Source organism: Passer montanus, unplaced genomic scaffold (genome assembly GCF_014805655.1).
Source record: "Passer montanus isolate IOZ18808 unplaced genomic scaffold, ASM1480565v1 scaffold111, whole genome shotgun sequence".
Taxonomy (NCBI): Eukaryota; Metazoa; Chordata; class Aves; order Passeriformes; family Passeridae; genus Passer; species Passer montanus.
In genome coordinates this window covers 326,479-343,599 of record NW_024357725.1, presented here as the reverse complement: position 1 = coordinate 343,599, position 17,121 = coordinate 326,479, and the positions used below count along the sequence as shown (strand labels likewise).

Genomic DNA, 17,121 nt, shown 5'->3' with positions numbered 1-17,121 from the left:
GAGACATGTCACCCTCCTTGCCCTGTCCTGCGAGGATGTACAAGGTGATGGGCTCTGCATCACAGTGTTGGACAAATGTTCCCAAATCCCTGTCCCCACAGCAGAGCTCTGCCAGAGGAGCAAACCATGGCTCAGCTTTCTCAATGCCTCACACTGAGCAATGGCTGGGGGGAAGGATGGGAGGTGACAGCTCTGCTCAGCTCCCAGCAGCCCTGTGCTGGGCCATCGCTCACAGGCAGTGGCCAGAGCAGCCACAGAGAACGGGATGTTCTGTATCACAAGGCTGTCCTTAGGATGCTTTTATTTCCAGAGAGAGCTCATTAGTTCTGGTTGTGCAGGAGAGTTCAGATTTTTTTTCTCCTTGTTACCAAGAGCTGGAAAACTCCACTGAATAACATCTCTGAGCACGGGTGGAACAAAGACAGGGCATGGCGGGGAGAGGAGCAACTAAACCAGAGATAATCAAAGCTATTGCTGCAGCCTCAAATCACTCACAATCTCCATCTCCTTTGGATTTTCCAGCTGGACTGGTCTCTGCTTGCTCAGCCCCACTCACCATTGTGACAGGGCTGCAGGGCTTGGCTCTGCTCAGCTCCAAGGGGGAAGAAAGACAGAGAGATGGAGAGTTTGAGATGTCAGGGAACTGGGCTCAAGGCAGCCCACTGGATCAGATGGGATGCCAGGAGCTAAAGGGACTTGCAAACTCACTAGCAAGGAGAAAGTGCCAGAGACTGTCACAGGAGGGGTTTAATACAGGCACATCCTACCCAGGGATGCTCCAGCTGTGATGCCTTGCTGCCATCAGTCTGGAGCAGCCGCCTCCTTAGCAAGCCTGGCACTCCTCTCCCATCACCACACGGTTCAGCACATGCTGCAGGAGATGCAGCCAAGAAATCACGTACCAACAGCAGGAGATAAGCCACCTTCCCAGATATGATCACAAGCCCCATTATCTCCTTAACCCTTATGCATTCACTTATCCATCCCAGATCTACTCCTCCTTATCTAAATTCTCCTGTTCACTCCTTCTCTCACCATGGTTGGTCTCGGAGCATCGCGGCCTCTCCGGAAGCGAGGAGGCAGCAGGGGAGCCTGATGCCCCGGGCAGCCACTCACCACAGCTAATGGGATAGGCTCTGATTGACTGGCCTATCCCATTGAAAGTTAATAAAATGTTAAAAGCAGCCCTATAAATCACCCATGCAGGAAGTGACCTGGACAGGAGGCCTAACGAGTAAGCAGAGGTTTTATTTAAAAGCCATTTGTCTGAGAAGTGCAACACAGAGAGTCAAATAACTCTTAGGAAAACAGCAGTGATGGAGCTACTGGGAGGATTAGAGCTGGCTGGATATTTACAGCTTAAGGATGCCAGTCTTCCCAGTGCTAACTGACCTCTGCTTCCCAGCTGGAGCATCCCAGCTGATACCAGCTCCAGGTAGGGAGCTCCCAAAGTGAACCAGGACAAGGCAGGTCACATTTCTGACTTGTACTTTTAGCTCTCTGGGTCCACTGTGACTTTCTCACAGCCCTCTCAAAACAGGACTCATGCCCATGTCCATCCTGTGACAAGCTGGTAGCATCCTCATCTTCCTCCAGGCCCCAGCTCCCCTGCCCATGTGGGATCACATGTGGAGAAGCTGCTATTCTCATATGCTACTGCACACAGCTGACATCTCTGTTTGCACAGAGAAGCTTCAAAACAAGAGGCCCCAAAAATCTCACACTCCAAAACTACCCCAGAAATCAGGTGTTTGGTTTCTAATCCCGATTTCCTCTCCTCAGCCATGAATACTGATTTTGCACCCATTGTGTGGTGCAGCTGGGCCACATCAGCCTCAGCCCCTGCTCACTCCCCACAAGCTGAGCTCTACTTTTTTAACTTAAAAAAAAAACAACCTACTGCCAAGTGCAAGGAGCAGATGAGGGTGTTTCCCTGGGAGAGGGACTTGACCTCCTCCTAAATGCCCTGTCCCAGCCATTCTTACTCCCCCATCACAGGAAGCCTCCAATACCCTAAAGGCCTTTTACAGCTAGGAGGAAAGGTGGCTCATGCTTGGGAAGCCTCCAGAGCATCGTTAAAAGGAAAATTATACACAATTATCCTCAGGAGGTACATCAGGGAAGCAGAGGCAGTCACAAGGCACCAGTCCCACCCAAGCCTTGGCTCCTTGCAGCAGCAGAGTAGTTTCTAAAACTATGAGCAAATTCCAATGGGATACAGTCTGCAAGCAACAGGCTTCACCAGCAGCTACCCTGCCTTCAAAATCACCTTTCAATTGCAAGACAAGTTCTCATTCCCAAGCCAGCACCTTTCCTCCCAGCAAGACAAGGGGGAGAGGAGTAGGTAGGAGATGCAATGACACAGCAACAACTTGATTGCACTTGAACTTTTGAAGTGAAATTGGATTGCCTTTGCCTTTCATGGACATCCTTACCTTGGGAGGGATGCAGGAGGCTGGGTGCAGGTGCAGGCCAGCGATGAGCACCTTCCAGGGGAGCAGGGAAGCCTAAGAGCACCGGGGGGCTGTGGCTGGGAGGCTGCTCTGGTGGCTCTGCAGGGTCTGCGGGCAGCTCATGGCTCCTGGGCACAGGGGGCTGTGGGTGGGAAGCACAGAAGGTGTCAGTCAGGAAACACACAGCCTCAAGCACACACCAAGCAAACCCAACCCCACAGAAAGCCTGGCTTGAAAGTTAGGAAGGTGAGGAACTTAATATACTGATATTTTTGTGTCTTGCTCTTATTTCTCCTGCAACTCATCATCAAAGGGAGGAAACCAGTGGGATCTGCTTAGATCTGGACACTAAGCAGATGTGGATACCTGAAGAGGTCCAGCACGGCCTGAGGGGCTCCTGCCAGGCACAGGGTGATTCTTTGGAGCAGCTTCCCAGAGGGTGTTATAGGCTTCCAGCACCACTGGTGGGGAAGGAGAGAAGGCACAAGCTCACCTGGGCAAGCAGCCCCTGGCCCATGCTGATGCACACAACCATGAACATGCAAGGGAAGGACCTCCCAGCTCAATAGGCCAAGACAAGGGGAGCTCTCCCCATTTCTCACAAGTCAAGGGCTTCCACTGGCACCTAGGAAATGCCAAGAGACAGCAGGTCCTTGACCTGCTGATCTGTGATTGCTCCTCCTGGATTTAAAAGTGAAAGGGAAGCAACACCCTTTGCTGATGGAGGTGGTACATCCACCCATCCTCTAACCATTTTCACCTTCACATGCAGCACTCTCCTCCCCAGCAGGAGTTTGATTTAATACATTTATTTAGTAGTGAGGTCTCCAAGGCAGAACTCACATCCTCTTTTTGCATCTCAAACAGTTTTGAGCAGTCAGTGTTTAACAAATTAATAATAACGTGATGGCACCTTGAAAAATAGACTGTCCTGTTCTCAAAAAAGGGGCCACATTTCCCAATTACTCCAAAGGGCACTGCTTCAGACCTCGCTGAGCAAACGGCATTTAGGCACAGCCACTTTTAATGGCAATGATGTGATCCTGCTACAGCTGTAGTCACAGAACTGTTAGGGTTGAAAGGGACCTCTGCAGGTCACCTAGTCCCACCAATTAAAACAGACCCTTAAAAATTACTAAAAGCACTATTACACATCTCCCAGATGACAGTATTACTGAAAATACAATTAAATAATCCCCACCCGGCCACAAGGAAGGCGAACAACGCTGGGGCAGGGGTTGGGCACAATGGAACAGAGCCCCCATGAGCCCACAGGCCCCGCCATTCCCCGCAGCACCAGGGGCCTTTGGTAGCCAGGACCAAACTTCAGGCCACAGGGCCAAACCCATCCCTGCCACCCACCCATCCACTGGTGACATCAAAGGCCACCTCAGTGCTGTGCTGTCCCCACAGGGACCCTTCTCATGCTCACCCCGTGCCCCAGAGGGAAAAAGCAGCTATGGGGGTGCTCGCCCGTTCCCCCCATCCCACAGGAGCCATGCTGACCTGTGGGTGCAGTGTCACAGTGTCCCCGTGCCCACAGGCTGGCCCTCACACCCACTGCACCATCCAGCACGGGCTCAGGTGTATCCCATCTCCACCTACCTCCACACTGCACAGCGTGAGGGCAGGGCACAGGAGGGGTGGAAGCAAGTTAGAAATACCTCTTAGCTCAGGTATTTTTTAGCAGCCATCCCCTCCCGAGGTCTGCCATCCTACCCCAAGCTGGCAGCTAAGCTCAGCATCTCTCTGTCATGAAAAGTATTCAAGAGGTTTGCGGTGGAGGCTGGCAAATATTTGCCAAGGATTCTTCCAAATCTCCAAGCCCGCCATGAGCTCACTGCAAATTTGTTTGCTGATCGTGGTCCTTGCACTAATTTGCAAATGGAGAGCAAAGAAAAAGGCAGCTGTACTGTGTAGGGGAAAACGAGTAAGCAGGATCCTATTCCATGGGGAAGGCAACCCCACCGACCCTAACGAGGGCTCGTTAATTAACACCTGCAGCACTGGTGCAACACCCAGCGCCTGATGCTGATTGGGCCAGGGAAGTGATGCCTCAGCAAAGGCAGCACCAGGGGATGGGAGGATGCTGCTGGGGATGGCAACAGCAGCACCTGCAGGCTGTAAGCCCAGTGCTAGCCCCAGTCTGACCTGTCAGCGTGGCAAGTTGCAAAGAGGTGCTGGGAAAGCATCCTCTCCCCTTCCCTGCTCCCTCCCCAAAGGGGTTCCAATCAGAGTTTCTCCTGTGGCTTCGCCTCTGATTTTGGCACCTCACCAAGTTCCAGCCCAGGCCAAGCACATTGCTAATTAGCTGCACTAATTAATCACGGTTTCCATTGTTTACTCTTTTGTTCTCACACAAACGTCCATGCTGCCCGGTTTGGTGAGCTGCCATGGCATTCATGGAGCACCGGCACAGCTGGTGAGCTGACCCCAGGGAATGTGGGTCACTAGCTGCTGGGCTCACTGCTGGAGACCAGAACAGCCCATCCCTGGTCCTGCTGGAGAGTGAGTTAAAAGCCAAAGCCATCAATTCTACAAGATTCACAACCCCTCTTACTCTCCCAGCCTGGAATTCCTCATGCTAGCACAGCTCAGAGCATATTTCTGAAACTTCCAGGAGCCCAGGAGCTGCTGTCATTTAGTCCATTCCTCCTTTGGGAACTGGGATTTACTGTGCCTGAACCATGCCTGGCCTCCAACATCTCCAGCAAAGCCAATTCTACAGCCTCCCTTGGCTTCCTGAGGCTGCTGCCACCACTGTCAGGGCACAGCGTGGGCTGCAGTTCACTTGCCACCATCCTGGATCCCTCCTGGAGCCATCAGTGCCACAGCCCCTTCTTCCTCCCTGCAGCCACAGGGATGGCTGCTGGCTGTCACTCCACAGATCCCCCCGGGAGAACCCACGCTCGCTCCCAGGAGCAGCCAGAGCTGGCACACAGCTGCAGCACAGAGGCAGCCATCCATCCGCTCTCCCGGCTAATCCCACCGAAATCCTGCCTTTGTGCTCATCACATCCCCTGCCTGAGCAGCAGGCACCCGCCGAGCCCGAGCTAATCTCCGGAAAGCTCCCTCGCCAGGGGGGTTCCCCTTCCCTGGGCAGCCCTGCTCCCCCAGAGGCACGGGGGGACAGCAGGACATGCTGGCTGGGACTCCTTGCCAGCGCTGGCAAGATGTGCTGGGAATGAGCCCAACAACCACTCTGCTCGTTCCCTCTTGTCAGGGATTTTTTAACCAGGTATTCTTTGGGGAAAAAAAAAAAAAAGACACCAAGGGGAGAAAGAAGAACTGTTAGTCCAAGGGAGTCTGTGTTGTTAAATACAGAGAAATCCAAGTCTGAAGTCCAACAGAGGCCAAGGTTTCTGGGCTTTGACACAGCTGACAAGCTAGAGCACAATGAGAAAATACGCACACAGAAATAGCCAGGCAGGATAAAGGATTTACTGCTCCTTTCACAGAAAACAAAAGAATAGGCTTAAACACTCCATTTAGGAGTGGTAAAAAAATAAAAGAAAGATAAAAACCAGATCTACAGGAAGAATATTTGAGCACAGGATTACCAGGAGGTGAAGGAAAACCAGATCCTGCCTGTCCTGGGTGCAGCAGGGCAGCATCATCCCCAGGAACCTTCTCCCCAGCAGCAGCAGTGTGTGTGTGCAGTGACCACACACAAAACTCCAGGTCTCATCTCAGGGCCATCCAGTCAGTGCCCTCCTGCCCTGGGTCAGAGCATCCCACCACAGCCCACACTCCAGCACAGCCAGCTGTCATGCCAACATCTGCACGGTCTCACCTCTGGAGCATTTCTGCTGGGCTGATTCTGGAGCAGAATTGCCCTCTTCACTCAAATCCCTCTCCAGGGTCCACTTTCCCAGTGCCAACCACCCCAGCTAATGAGGCTGGTGCTTCCTGCCTTCCAGACAGGCTTTTCCATGATAGGAAGGCTCCAGACTCGTGGCTGCCCTCCCTTTTATGAGAAGGTTATCCCAGAACACCTCTTGGGACCTCAGCTGAGGAGGCTTGGTGAAAGAGAGCTAGGGCTGGCAGGGGCTTTGGAAACAGCTCCCTCCCATCATCTCTCCAGGTGTGTCCTTATTGAAGAAGGAAGTTTTCAGTTCCCTCTAAGTTTCCTCTAACTTGTGATGAAAAAGAAACTGTTTAGAGAACAGACAGAAACCCAGTTTCCCTGATGAAAGTACCACAGTGGGATTTTTTGGGTTTCTTTTCTTTTGAGTAGCACCAGCCAGAACAGAGCTTTGCAACGAGGCAGGCAGAAGGTCTTACCCTTTCCATGGCAGGAGACCAAGTCTCCCAGCTGGAGACCAGGACAGAAACCACCCTGGTCCTGCTGGGAAGTGAATTAAAAGCCAAAGCCATCAATTCTGGCCTGAAACAGCATGAGATTCACAAGCCCACTCACTCCATCAGCCAGGAACTGCTCGTGCCAGAGCAGCTCAGACTGTCTGTGTGGAACTCCCAGGAGCCCAGGGGCTGCTGGTGGGTCATTTAGTCCATTCCCCCTTTGGAAACTGGGATTTACTGTGCCTAAGGCACACCCCATGGCTACGGTCAAGCCTGGCCTCCAACATCTCCAGGAAAGCCAATTCTACAACCTTCCTTGGCAGCTTACAAGCTGCTTAATTGCCCTGATAGTTATGCATTGAGGGTTTTTTTTTGTAAAAAGCAGCTGATTTCTCAGCAGCAACAAATACTTGGGAAAGCTTTCTCTCTGGCAAACTCTCTCTATTGTTCATCTCTTTCACATAAAATGTTCCTAATGAAGAGGGAAAGCAGAATCTTGGCTTCTTTCAAAACAATCTGAAATATTATATTAAAAACATGCTCTGAGTGTTGACATATTTAGTGCATTGCTTTATAAAGCAAATTGCCCAAGCTCATTCAGAGCTTGACACCATTAAGACAACACAGAATTGCATGACTGGGAGGATACCACTGCAAGAAGTGCCACTCTGGGGAGCTGTGGAGCACCTTGGAGCAGCCAGACAGTCTTGACTCCATCCTAGTGAGAAGTGGAAGTCACCAGCATCATTTCCTAAGAGAGGGATGCACAAGCACCACTCAACATGCTAATGTGACAACTACAGCAGGCTTCAGATCATGAATCCTCCCCACCCAAACCCTCAGCTCTTCATATAGGCATCTCCAAATATCCAAGGCTGGGAGGACATGATATGTACAAGGCTCTCACAGCAATGGATCTGTGCTGTGGGAGCAAAGCTCAGTGCCTCCCTCAACACACCAAGCCAAACCCCTTGGAAGTAGGAAGCTGCCTGTGGTGGCAGGCCAGGTTTCTCTCCACACCTGGCAGGGTCTCTACAGAGCCCCCTCCTCTCCTGCAGTGTCTTTGAAGTGCTCCAGGCTCTGCTGCAACAGGATTTTTCAGACATTAAACTGATGCTCAGAAAACAAACAGACAGAGAAAGCTTTCATTACAAGGCTGGGTCATGTCCAAGAGCAGCCCAGGGGCCGGCTAAGACAGGCAGTGGTGCTTTAACAGCCCCTCGCCAGAGGCCAGTGTGAGCTATGGCTCCCTGTGGACTCCCAGCCCGTGCCAGCTCCACACTCACTTTGCAGGAGCAGGGCAGGAGAAATGAGCAGGTTTTATGGCACACTGGCTCTCCTCCAGGGACCAAAAGCTTTGATGCTGACAAAGCCACTGCATCCTCTCCTGCTGTGAGGGTGCCCAGACAAGATATTTCTGGGTGCATCTGGAGATGCTGCTGGCCTCTGTAGGGACGTGTCGGGGTGATAACCACCAGCACGAGCCCTGCCTGCTGTGGGTGGTTGTCCTGGGGATCACCTCTTCTCCTCCAAGCAGGAGATCAGCTCCTTAGGGGATCTGAGTGCAGGGCAGGGAACACTGCAGCCATGGTGTGTATGGAGCATGTTCAGGTCTGTTTACCTGTGACCTAACTCCACGTGCAGTGTGGGCAGCTGACACAAGGGCCTGGTTCCCCGGGACAGGCTGGTGCAGAAACAAAGACAACTGCTGCCCCATGTCAGAGTGACACTAAAACCCCCCAAGCAGGGCACAGACCCTTGGAAAACCTGATGTGCCTCAACGTCCTTTAACTCAGGACCCCAAACCCCCCAGGAAGGTCCAGCAATTCCTCATGACTTCCACTGTCTCCCGCTCCCCTTGGGTTTATCAGCACCAGTGAGCAGACAGGCTCCCTGCAGCGAGACCCACAGAGCCCAAGGCATCACAACAGATCAGAGAGACCTGGGGCTCCCCCTCATTTATATTCCACTCCAGCCACAGCCTTCAACATGGCTGAGGAAGGCAAGGCAAGACAAGGCCTACAGAGAATGCCTAAAGATTATTTCTCTCGGATTCCAATTTATTTTCCATCATTAATGTCTTTGAAAGCCCAACACGTCCTGCGGAGAGAAAGAGCATGTTAAATGTGCACATGGTGGAGCTGCAAAACCGCGGTGAACACGTGCCTGGCACAGGTACCCATCCCGCCAGGGAGATCGGCGTGGCCAAGGGAAGGGCTTTGCTGCCAGTGAGCATCACCCTTGCTCAGCAGAAGCTGTGGTAAAGCCACTTTTTCTCCCCTGAGAGATCCCCACCGTGCACCACTTGAGCCCAGAAAAGCGAGAGCTTCATTTGGGAAAGTGGAGGTACCAGCAGCCCCAGTGCTGAGCGTTGCACAGTGGCAGAGAGAAGGCAGGGCTGGGGGAGAGTGACTTGCATGAAGGATGAGAGGAGCTGGAGTCTTCCGTAATGGAGAGAAAATTGCTTTCGCCAACTATCTGCAGTTTTAAAGCAATTACATTTGGGGGGAAGCCGAGAGCATGTCTGAGCGCTACGCGCGTGGCGGGCGTGTTTTGAAATACAAGAACCAAGGCAGGAAAAAATAGAAAAAGAAAATGCCATTAAAAAATATATATATTTGATGCAGTAGGCACTGAGAGGATAAAGTATTTATAACTCAGGGAGGGGATAGATACTGGAAGCAGCCAGACATCCCAGCAATGGGACAGTGGAGAGGAGGTGGAGCAGCTTGCTCCTATCCATGGTCCCTTTCTCCCTGAGAATGGAAATCTTCCTTGGGAAGGATTTCCTCTGAAAACAGAGCAACTGAGTGCAGCCTGGTCCAGCAGAAATAAATAAAATTTGTTCTAATTAAAACACTGCTCGCCCTCCGCTTCATCGGCTCATGCAGCAGGGACAGTAACAAAAGTGACTGCAGTGACATCAGGGTCAGGTCTCCATGGGCTGGGAATTTGCTGCCCTCAGCCAAAACACGGAGCTGCCTTAATTCTTCCCCTCACAGGCCTGCAGGCTGACCCAAAACCCAGTAAGCGCCCAGCAGCTACCGGTTAAAGCCTTTTCAGAACTAGATTCAGACTGGGAAGCAACAGCTTGATTTGGCTGCAGAAAAGAAGCTCCTTCAAGCTGTACAAAATACTGCTGATCTTCCCTGCAAGCCATCACCTTTCACCACCATCCTTCTCCTCTAATCTGCTGGAATTAGGAAGGATCCCAGGCCATAAGCACGTCTCCTCTAATGACCAAGGTGGCAGGGCCCGAGCTGCCCTGATCCCCAGAGCTGCTGCACTGACTGCTGCCGGCACTGCTCAGACATCCAATTTATCAGGAGGCTGTCCCTTTTGCTTTCTGGCCACGCGCCTTCCCCTTGTCTTTATCTGCTCTGGGGACAAGTGTGGGAAGCGGAGAAGTGGCATCCAGGGCTGCTGGTGACAGAGTCCCTTTTCAAAGGATGTTGTTCAGCTGTTATTACCAACTCTCACCAAGTGGAATTGAGACATGAAGTAGATTTGTGCCCAAGATAATGGCGTTTATTAGACAAGCTATTGAGGAGAAAACAAAAGCTAACAGTGGAGAGCCACTAAGAGCAACGCCTAAAGAGAATCCATCACGAATACAAAGAGAAGAAGTGCTAATAGTTAGTGCTTCCCATCAATGATTTGAAACCTCAAGCAGCCCCTTAACGACTCCAGGAGAGTGAAGGTTAGTGTCACCCAGCAAGAGGTGACAAACAGCACCAAGGCATCCACACCCTCAAACACAACAGCATCCAGCCCCTTCTGCTCTGGTCAGATGTGGCTGAGCATCTCTGCCCTAGGGTGGCAGCCCTCAGCCTGCCCACCACCCTTCTCCTCACCTGTACCAGCATCACATCACACCTATGCCACACAACACCTATGCTATATGCTCCTAATGCACACAAGGATGCCCCAGAGCAAGGATCCCAGGAGGACTGCCCCCACATCCTGACCTCAGCAGGATGGCAAGGAAGGAGAATTCCATCTCTGCACAACCCTGCAGCAACCAGGCCCCTTCTGGCAAAGCCCCCTGGGAAATGCTTTGAAAATCATGGGTCCATCTAGATTTTCCTGTTGGAAACTTTCCCCTTCCATCTTCACCAAAGGAGACATGCTCCTGCAAAACCTTCCAATAAAAAAAAGCATTTTTAATGGGAATGAAAGTCTTCCACAGGATCTTCACTGGCATGCTGGTTCACTGCCAGCCAGCCCAAGCCCCTGGTGAGATTAGCTGGAGCCTGGCACAATGCTCACATCCTGAGGCACAGCTGAGATCTTTGGGAAAATGCAACAGAGGTCACGGCTGTTAAACAGCTTGTCAGGGTCCTTGACAGATTTCTACTTTCCAATTTCCAGCCCAGACAAACAATATGGGAAGCCCTCAAATCCCCAGCTTTGAGATCACCAATCTCAAATAGCCCAAAGAGATCACCAATTTCACACTCTTCATCCCAACCCTCCTCTCCTTTGCTCAAGGGCCAGGCTGGGGCAGCAGCACAAGGTGATGTGGAGGAGGGTGAGCCAGGCAAGAGCATGAGGGCAACCACACAGCCCAGAAGCTCCTGAGAAATTTATTGCTTGTGACACGCTGTCAAAGCGAGGCGCATCTCATTAGTCAGAACCAAAGCAAATGAGAGGGCTCCTTAGCCAATTAAAAATTAAATAAATAAGGAAGGGATGCTCCATGGGGCTCACCACCTCCCCTTTGGCCCTGCTGGAGAGTGGGAAACCCAAGGCAAGATGTAACACAAGTCTGAGTCACAGCTTTGTCCCCTTCCAAGATGGTGAATTCCCCACTTCCAGGGAGCAGCCAGCAACCACCAGAGCCTGGCTGGATCTGGCACAGCCAGATGGAAAACAACAAGCTTGAGGAGCCACACCTGACACTCAGGGAGTTGGAAAAGGAAAGACTTCCTTTCACAGTCCCTGGAGCATTTTGTTTCCCAGCTCTTGAAATGGAGCTCATTGACTCCTCTGAGTGTCATTCTCTGCTAAAAAATTCTATTTTTAACAGCTTTTCTTTTTAAAATGACGTGGTTTTCCTTTGAGAGTTAAGCTGAGCAGGCACATGACTTTTTTTGTTGTTTTTTCTTTGGTTTTTTCCTCCAAGATTTATCAGCCATTGGAGCAGAGGGCATTACAACTCTTCTCCAGCTTGACGGCAACAACAACCCTGTGGAGTTTTACACTGCCTCCTCCATGCCTCCTTGCAGCACTGAAGAGCAGGAGAGCCCATCCCAGACCCCCAAACACAGGGGAAGGGACCATTTTGAGCAAGCACTACAGGGCAAAGTTCAGTTTCCCCATCACGAGCCAGACTGAAATTTTACAAGAGCAGAGAGGTGCCTGTTGGCAGCAAACATCCCAGCTCACCAAGTTCCAAATAGGCACTGGAGGAACCTGAGAGCTGCAGACAGACACACGGGTGTTGGATGGATTGGTGGGGGCACCTGAGCAGAAAACAGGTCTCACCTCCCAGGAGAGGCACCCTGAGAAGAGCCCTCTCTCCTCCACGCACACAGGAGGCAGCGAGGAGGGAGCGACTCCAAAGGATGCCATGCCCAGGAGAGATCCTGGCCCAGGGCAGACAGGGAACCCCCTCTTCCCACAACACTCCCAAAATGCACCCCTTAAAAAACAGCACAGACCTGAAACATGAGTCCAGCCCAGCAGCATTTCCCAAATCAAACAATAAACAAGGAGCCATTCCTTGCAAGGAGCCATTCCTTGCAGGTTTCCCTTACGCTGCAGGTCCAGATTAATCCCCACAGTAAACACAAAGGAAGAAAACCACCCTAAGGGGGATGCTGTCTGTTTAAAGGCACAAATGGATGGTAAAAGTAGACAAAGAAGCTGAGCAGAGGCGTGGCAAGTTTGGGAGGAGGAAGGGAGTGGGGAGAAGCCCATGGGCTCCAGTGCGAGAAGGAAGAGCAGTGGGAATTCTGCCAGCCATGCCCAGCAGCCCCTAACCCTGGAGCCATCCTACAGGGTCTGTCACCCTGGCAGGAGGGGGCATCCCCTCACCACCCCCAAAACATCCCAGCCTGAACAAGTTCTTCCCTCCTAGTGGTCCCCAAGGCCAGGCAAGTTGCTTGGGGCTCTCAGGACACGGGATCTGGAGGAATGGTCAGGCAGCAAAACAACTCTTCCTCATATGGAAAAGGGCCATGACCCAGGAGCTAATCCCCTGTGCCCAGAGATTAATGCTGCACGAGGCTGGTTTAACAAGAAATGGACATTTGAAGCTCAACAGCTCTTGCCAGCAGATTCCCCCTCTCTTCCCACTGATGCTGCTTCCCATACGGTGCACCCAGCTAATTAATTACAGAGCACAATCCAATCAGTCAGGCCATCCTATTGCAGTTAAAAGCATTTAAGAGATAATGCCATGAAACTCCAGATGGACTGGCCTGACCCCAGACTTTGACACCACTGGGGGGCTCGGGCGATTCTGTCGCTCCAGGTCCAAACACACTGGGAAAAATCCTTCAGCCTTGCAGTGCTCCCTGTGGGCTGGGTTTGTGAGTCCCTGCTGACTTTACCAAGAGATGTACTGTCCTGGTCCACTGGCACATTGCCCCAGGGCGACCTGGGCTCGCTGCTGCCTGTGGAGCACACACCAGCCTGGCTCAACACAAGCACCAGTGAGAGAGATGCCACCTGCCCTGCTTCTGGCTCCGAGTTTGCTTTCAGCGTGGCAGAAGGACAGATCTGAAGGCCAAATGCCCGCCCATCTTCTCCCCACTGCTGCTACACACACGCCACACTTCAGCAGTCAGCAGCGGCTGCCTCAGGGTATCATGCACCACTGATGCCAGTGTGCCAGGACAGCCTGATCCCTGCACACCTCACCATCCACCATCCACCTCCCCACCACACCAATACAGAGAGAGGATGGCCCCTGCTCACCAGCAGTAGGGGCTGGCCTCACTGGAGAGGGGCTTTGGTGGCAAGTGGATGTAGGAGATTGGCTAAAGTGATGGGATGCTGTACACCAGCCCCTTTACTGTTCTTACTGTTGGCACTGATGCGCTGATCTGTAAGATAGGATGTTCCCAGCCTTGCAGGGATGGCCTGAATCTCCTCCCTGGGCTAAAAGTGTGGGTGTTCTCCCTTCTCAGCACTTCAGTTATTGGTTGAAGTTATCAGACCCCTTTGACAAAGGTGGGGGCTTGCATTAGCTCAGCCCATTTGGTTCTGGATGAGCCACTGTCCTTCGCAGAGCCCCAGCAAGAGGTTCCTTCAGTGGCTGTGCTCCGTTCCACACGCAGCCTTTGTTTCCTCATCACACCCATGTGAAGCCCAACCCCATCCACGTATGGCTGGGGTCCCTGCTGATTGCCAAGCTGCTCACTGTAAAGGAATTAAAGGAAAAACCCATGGTGCCAGGTCCTGATCATACTCCCAAGGACTCAGTGTTGTTATCCTGCTCTGTGCTAGCTGTGTTCCAGCCCTAATGTTTGATGATGAAAGTGGCTCATTCTGTGATTTACTGATCCTAGCCTTGGTTAGTTTTTCCTACCCAGAGTGAGGATAAGCTCTTGGATTTGCAAACATTTGAGGATTGTGGTTTTAATTTTTTTTTCCCTTATTGTGTATGCAAGCATCAAAAGCTCTTATGCCTTGATCCAAAGCCCAAAGTCAAGGCAAGGGATATATATCAAGTCTAAATATGTTCCTGTCACAGGCAGCACCAAAAGATTGTTGGAGTTCAAATGAGTGAGGGTTCTGCTCTTACTTGGTCCAGCCCATCTTCCAGATGCTTGACCTCCAAGGAGAAGTGAGGAAGAGCCTCTGCTCCTCAGTCTCACCTGCAAAATGCCTTTGTCAGAGACTCAGGCACAGTTAACAAGGACAAAGGACAGAAAGCCTCCTCTCAGAGCTGCCTTCCCTCAAGCCACAGCTAGCCAGACACCCAGCACTCCTGCATCAGGGCCAGCACCACACAGGTCACAGCACCAGGAGTATCCATAAGGTTTTCACCCAAGCAACAGTCACAAGTTTGCAGATTTGCAAAGGAGGGATGTGACTCTGGCAGGACTGGAGCAAGGCTAGAAGCAAATGGCAGCATTCACCAAGCACAAGCCTGAAGGGAATGATGCCAAAATGACATTTAATAACTGGGTCTTCCTGAAAACACCATCTCAGCACACCTACAAAACTCACCAAGTTTACTGAATGTCCTCTTACAGTGTCAGAAAAAGACACCAGCAATTTGCAAGGGGGGCTAGAACATGATTGCTGTAGATGAGACAGGACCAACCCCAGACTTCTAACACCAACTGCTGTTTTGTGCTTGTAGGAACTGCCTGAGGGCTGGCTTGTTGCACCCAGCACAGAAATGAAGCACAGCTAACTCATTATGTTGGACCCTAAAACAAGGATCCTAACTACAATAGCACAACACTGTGACTTCACCAGAAAATCAGGATGCCACATCCTCTCCAAGGAGCCAGAAGAGACGGGGGCATGGTTTCTTTAAAACATCTGTCCCATGGTCCCCAGGGAATGAGCACAGAGAAAAGCTCAGCATATCTGGATAAAAAATAAAATGAAATAAAATAAGACATCCTTCTTCCTCATGCTGGAGTGTCCCACACCAGGGTGATTACAGGGTCTGGACACAGAGAGGTCTCATTTTGTGGTACCAATATGGCCATTGTGGGATGCCACAGCTGGAGGAGGTTATGCGATGACAGCTACAGCCCAGGAGGCAGCCCCAGAGTGCCCTGGTTCTGCAGTAATTCTCCCATTCTCAGCTCTTGGATGCCCCATAAAACAGGGCACAGCTCCCAGTGGCCCTGCAAGGACTCTCATGGGAACCAACTGAAAAGCTGAGAAACCAAGTGAGACTGAAAACACATCAGCACCTTGCAGGCTGCAGGACTTGAGGTTGTGCTACTAGCCCGGAGCACCCTCTCTGCTCCAAGCCCATAAAGCAATGCACCAGAGAAAGTTCTTAGCCTTCAGCATCCATCTTCCCTTCCCACAGCTGCAGCAGCAGGATCACTGCTGGAGCCTGCACCGTCCCATTTTCTGTACCCTGATATGAACCCTTCCAATTAAACCACTGAACTGTTCCCAGCTCAGCCTCCCATGCATGAAAACGTCCTGTTATTTTGCACCTGCCAAGAGCTGTGTCCCAGCAGATCTATCTTGAACTGACACTTGAGGATAATTAAACCTCTCTCTCCTCCATTGGCAGCGCAGCAGATAAAAGGAGAGCCCTGGGGCCCTCGAGTCGCTGTTGTGGTGGGTTGCTCCTGTACAAGTCGAGGAACGTGAGATGAGACTCAGTTTCTCAATAGAGACATGGGCAAGGGAGCAGGGGGCCAGCTTGGCAATTTGCCCTAATTTAGCAGGGGAGCAAGATGTCAGAAGCACGCAGGCAGCTCCCCTAGCCGGGCAGATCCTCTGAGGAACAGAGAGCTGAAAACAAAGTGTCTGGCTGGGATCAAATCGAACCCCTGCTGTTGCTAAAGCTGGGGTATCATCCGCCATGCAGCCAGCAGTCCCTAGGGACCTAGCTGTGATGTTCCAGGCACCCTTGTCATCTCCTCTAGCTTTAGACCGAGCAAGGACCGGCTCCCATTGCCCCCACCAGCACCACTGGGAGCCAGGTGCCCCACAGCATCAGCCCAAAGTTGGCTGGTTTTGGGAGCTAGCGGCAAGATGGGAACCTGTCACCTCACACCACACACTGCCTATCTCCTGCGCCAGCTGCCTGAGGTTGCTGGATGCATTCAACCTCAAAGCCGAGCTTCGATCGGGGTGGTTTTGAGGTTGGCACTGAGCATCTGCCGCTGCTCCGAGCTGGGCCTCCAGCCCCTCGGGGCATTGGGGGGGCCCCGAGCATGGCGACCCTGTGTCTGCCTGCCCCACAGGGCTCTTCGCGCCGGGAGAGCCCTTCACGGCTCGGGGGGACCCTTCCCTCAGCTCAGCCCCGCTGCGCGGGGATCCAGTCCCACTTGCCGAGTGATGCGCTGCAGAGCCGCAGGTCCCCAGGAACTGTGGGTGTCCCCACCCTCCGGGGGGACGGATGTTCTCCCCGCACAAAACCCCACGCCGGTGTCCCCGATCCCCTCCGCCGTTACCTGCGCGGGCTGGGGCGGCGGCCGGGCGGGACGCGCCGCGCTGCAGCTGGGCTCGGCTCCCCGGGGCTCGGCGCATCCTCCGCCGCTCGGGAGGGCTCGGCCGGGCTCCCTCGCCCCGCTCCCCGCCGCTCTCCGCCTTCCTCCGCGTTCCTCTCCCGCTCACCCGCATACCCCGGGGCTGGCGGCTACTGCCGGGCTCCGCTCGCCGCCGCGGCGCCGGCCACCTCCCGCCGCAGCCGCCGCCGAACCGAGGCGCC

The 17,121-nt window shown here is 52.6% G+C and overlaps 1 protein-coding gene across 1 annotated transcript in view; it reads right to left on the bottom strand.

Moving 5' to 3' along the window:
* The window catches only part of LINGO1 (leucine rich repeat and Ig domain containing 1), a 158,206-nt gene extending 141,126 nt beyond the window's left edge, over positions 1-17,080 (bottom strand). The window contains exons 1-2 of the mRNA XM_039732162.1: positions 16,865-17,080; positions 2,436-2,595 (exon numbers count right to left, since the gene is read on the bottom strand). The gene's annotated coding sequence lies outside the window, so the exon portion shown is untranslated. The remainder of the gene's footprint in view (positions 1-2,435; positions 2,596-16,864) is intronic.
* Positions 17,081-17,121: the final 41 nt, after the last annotated feature.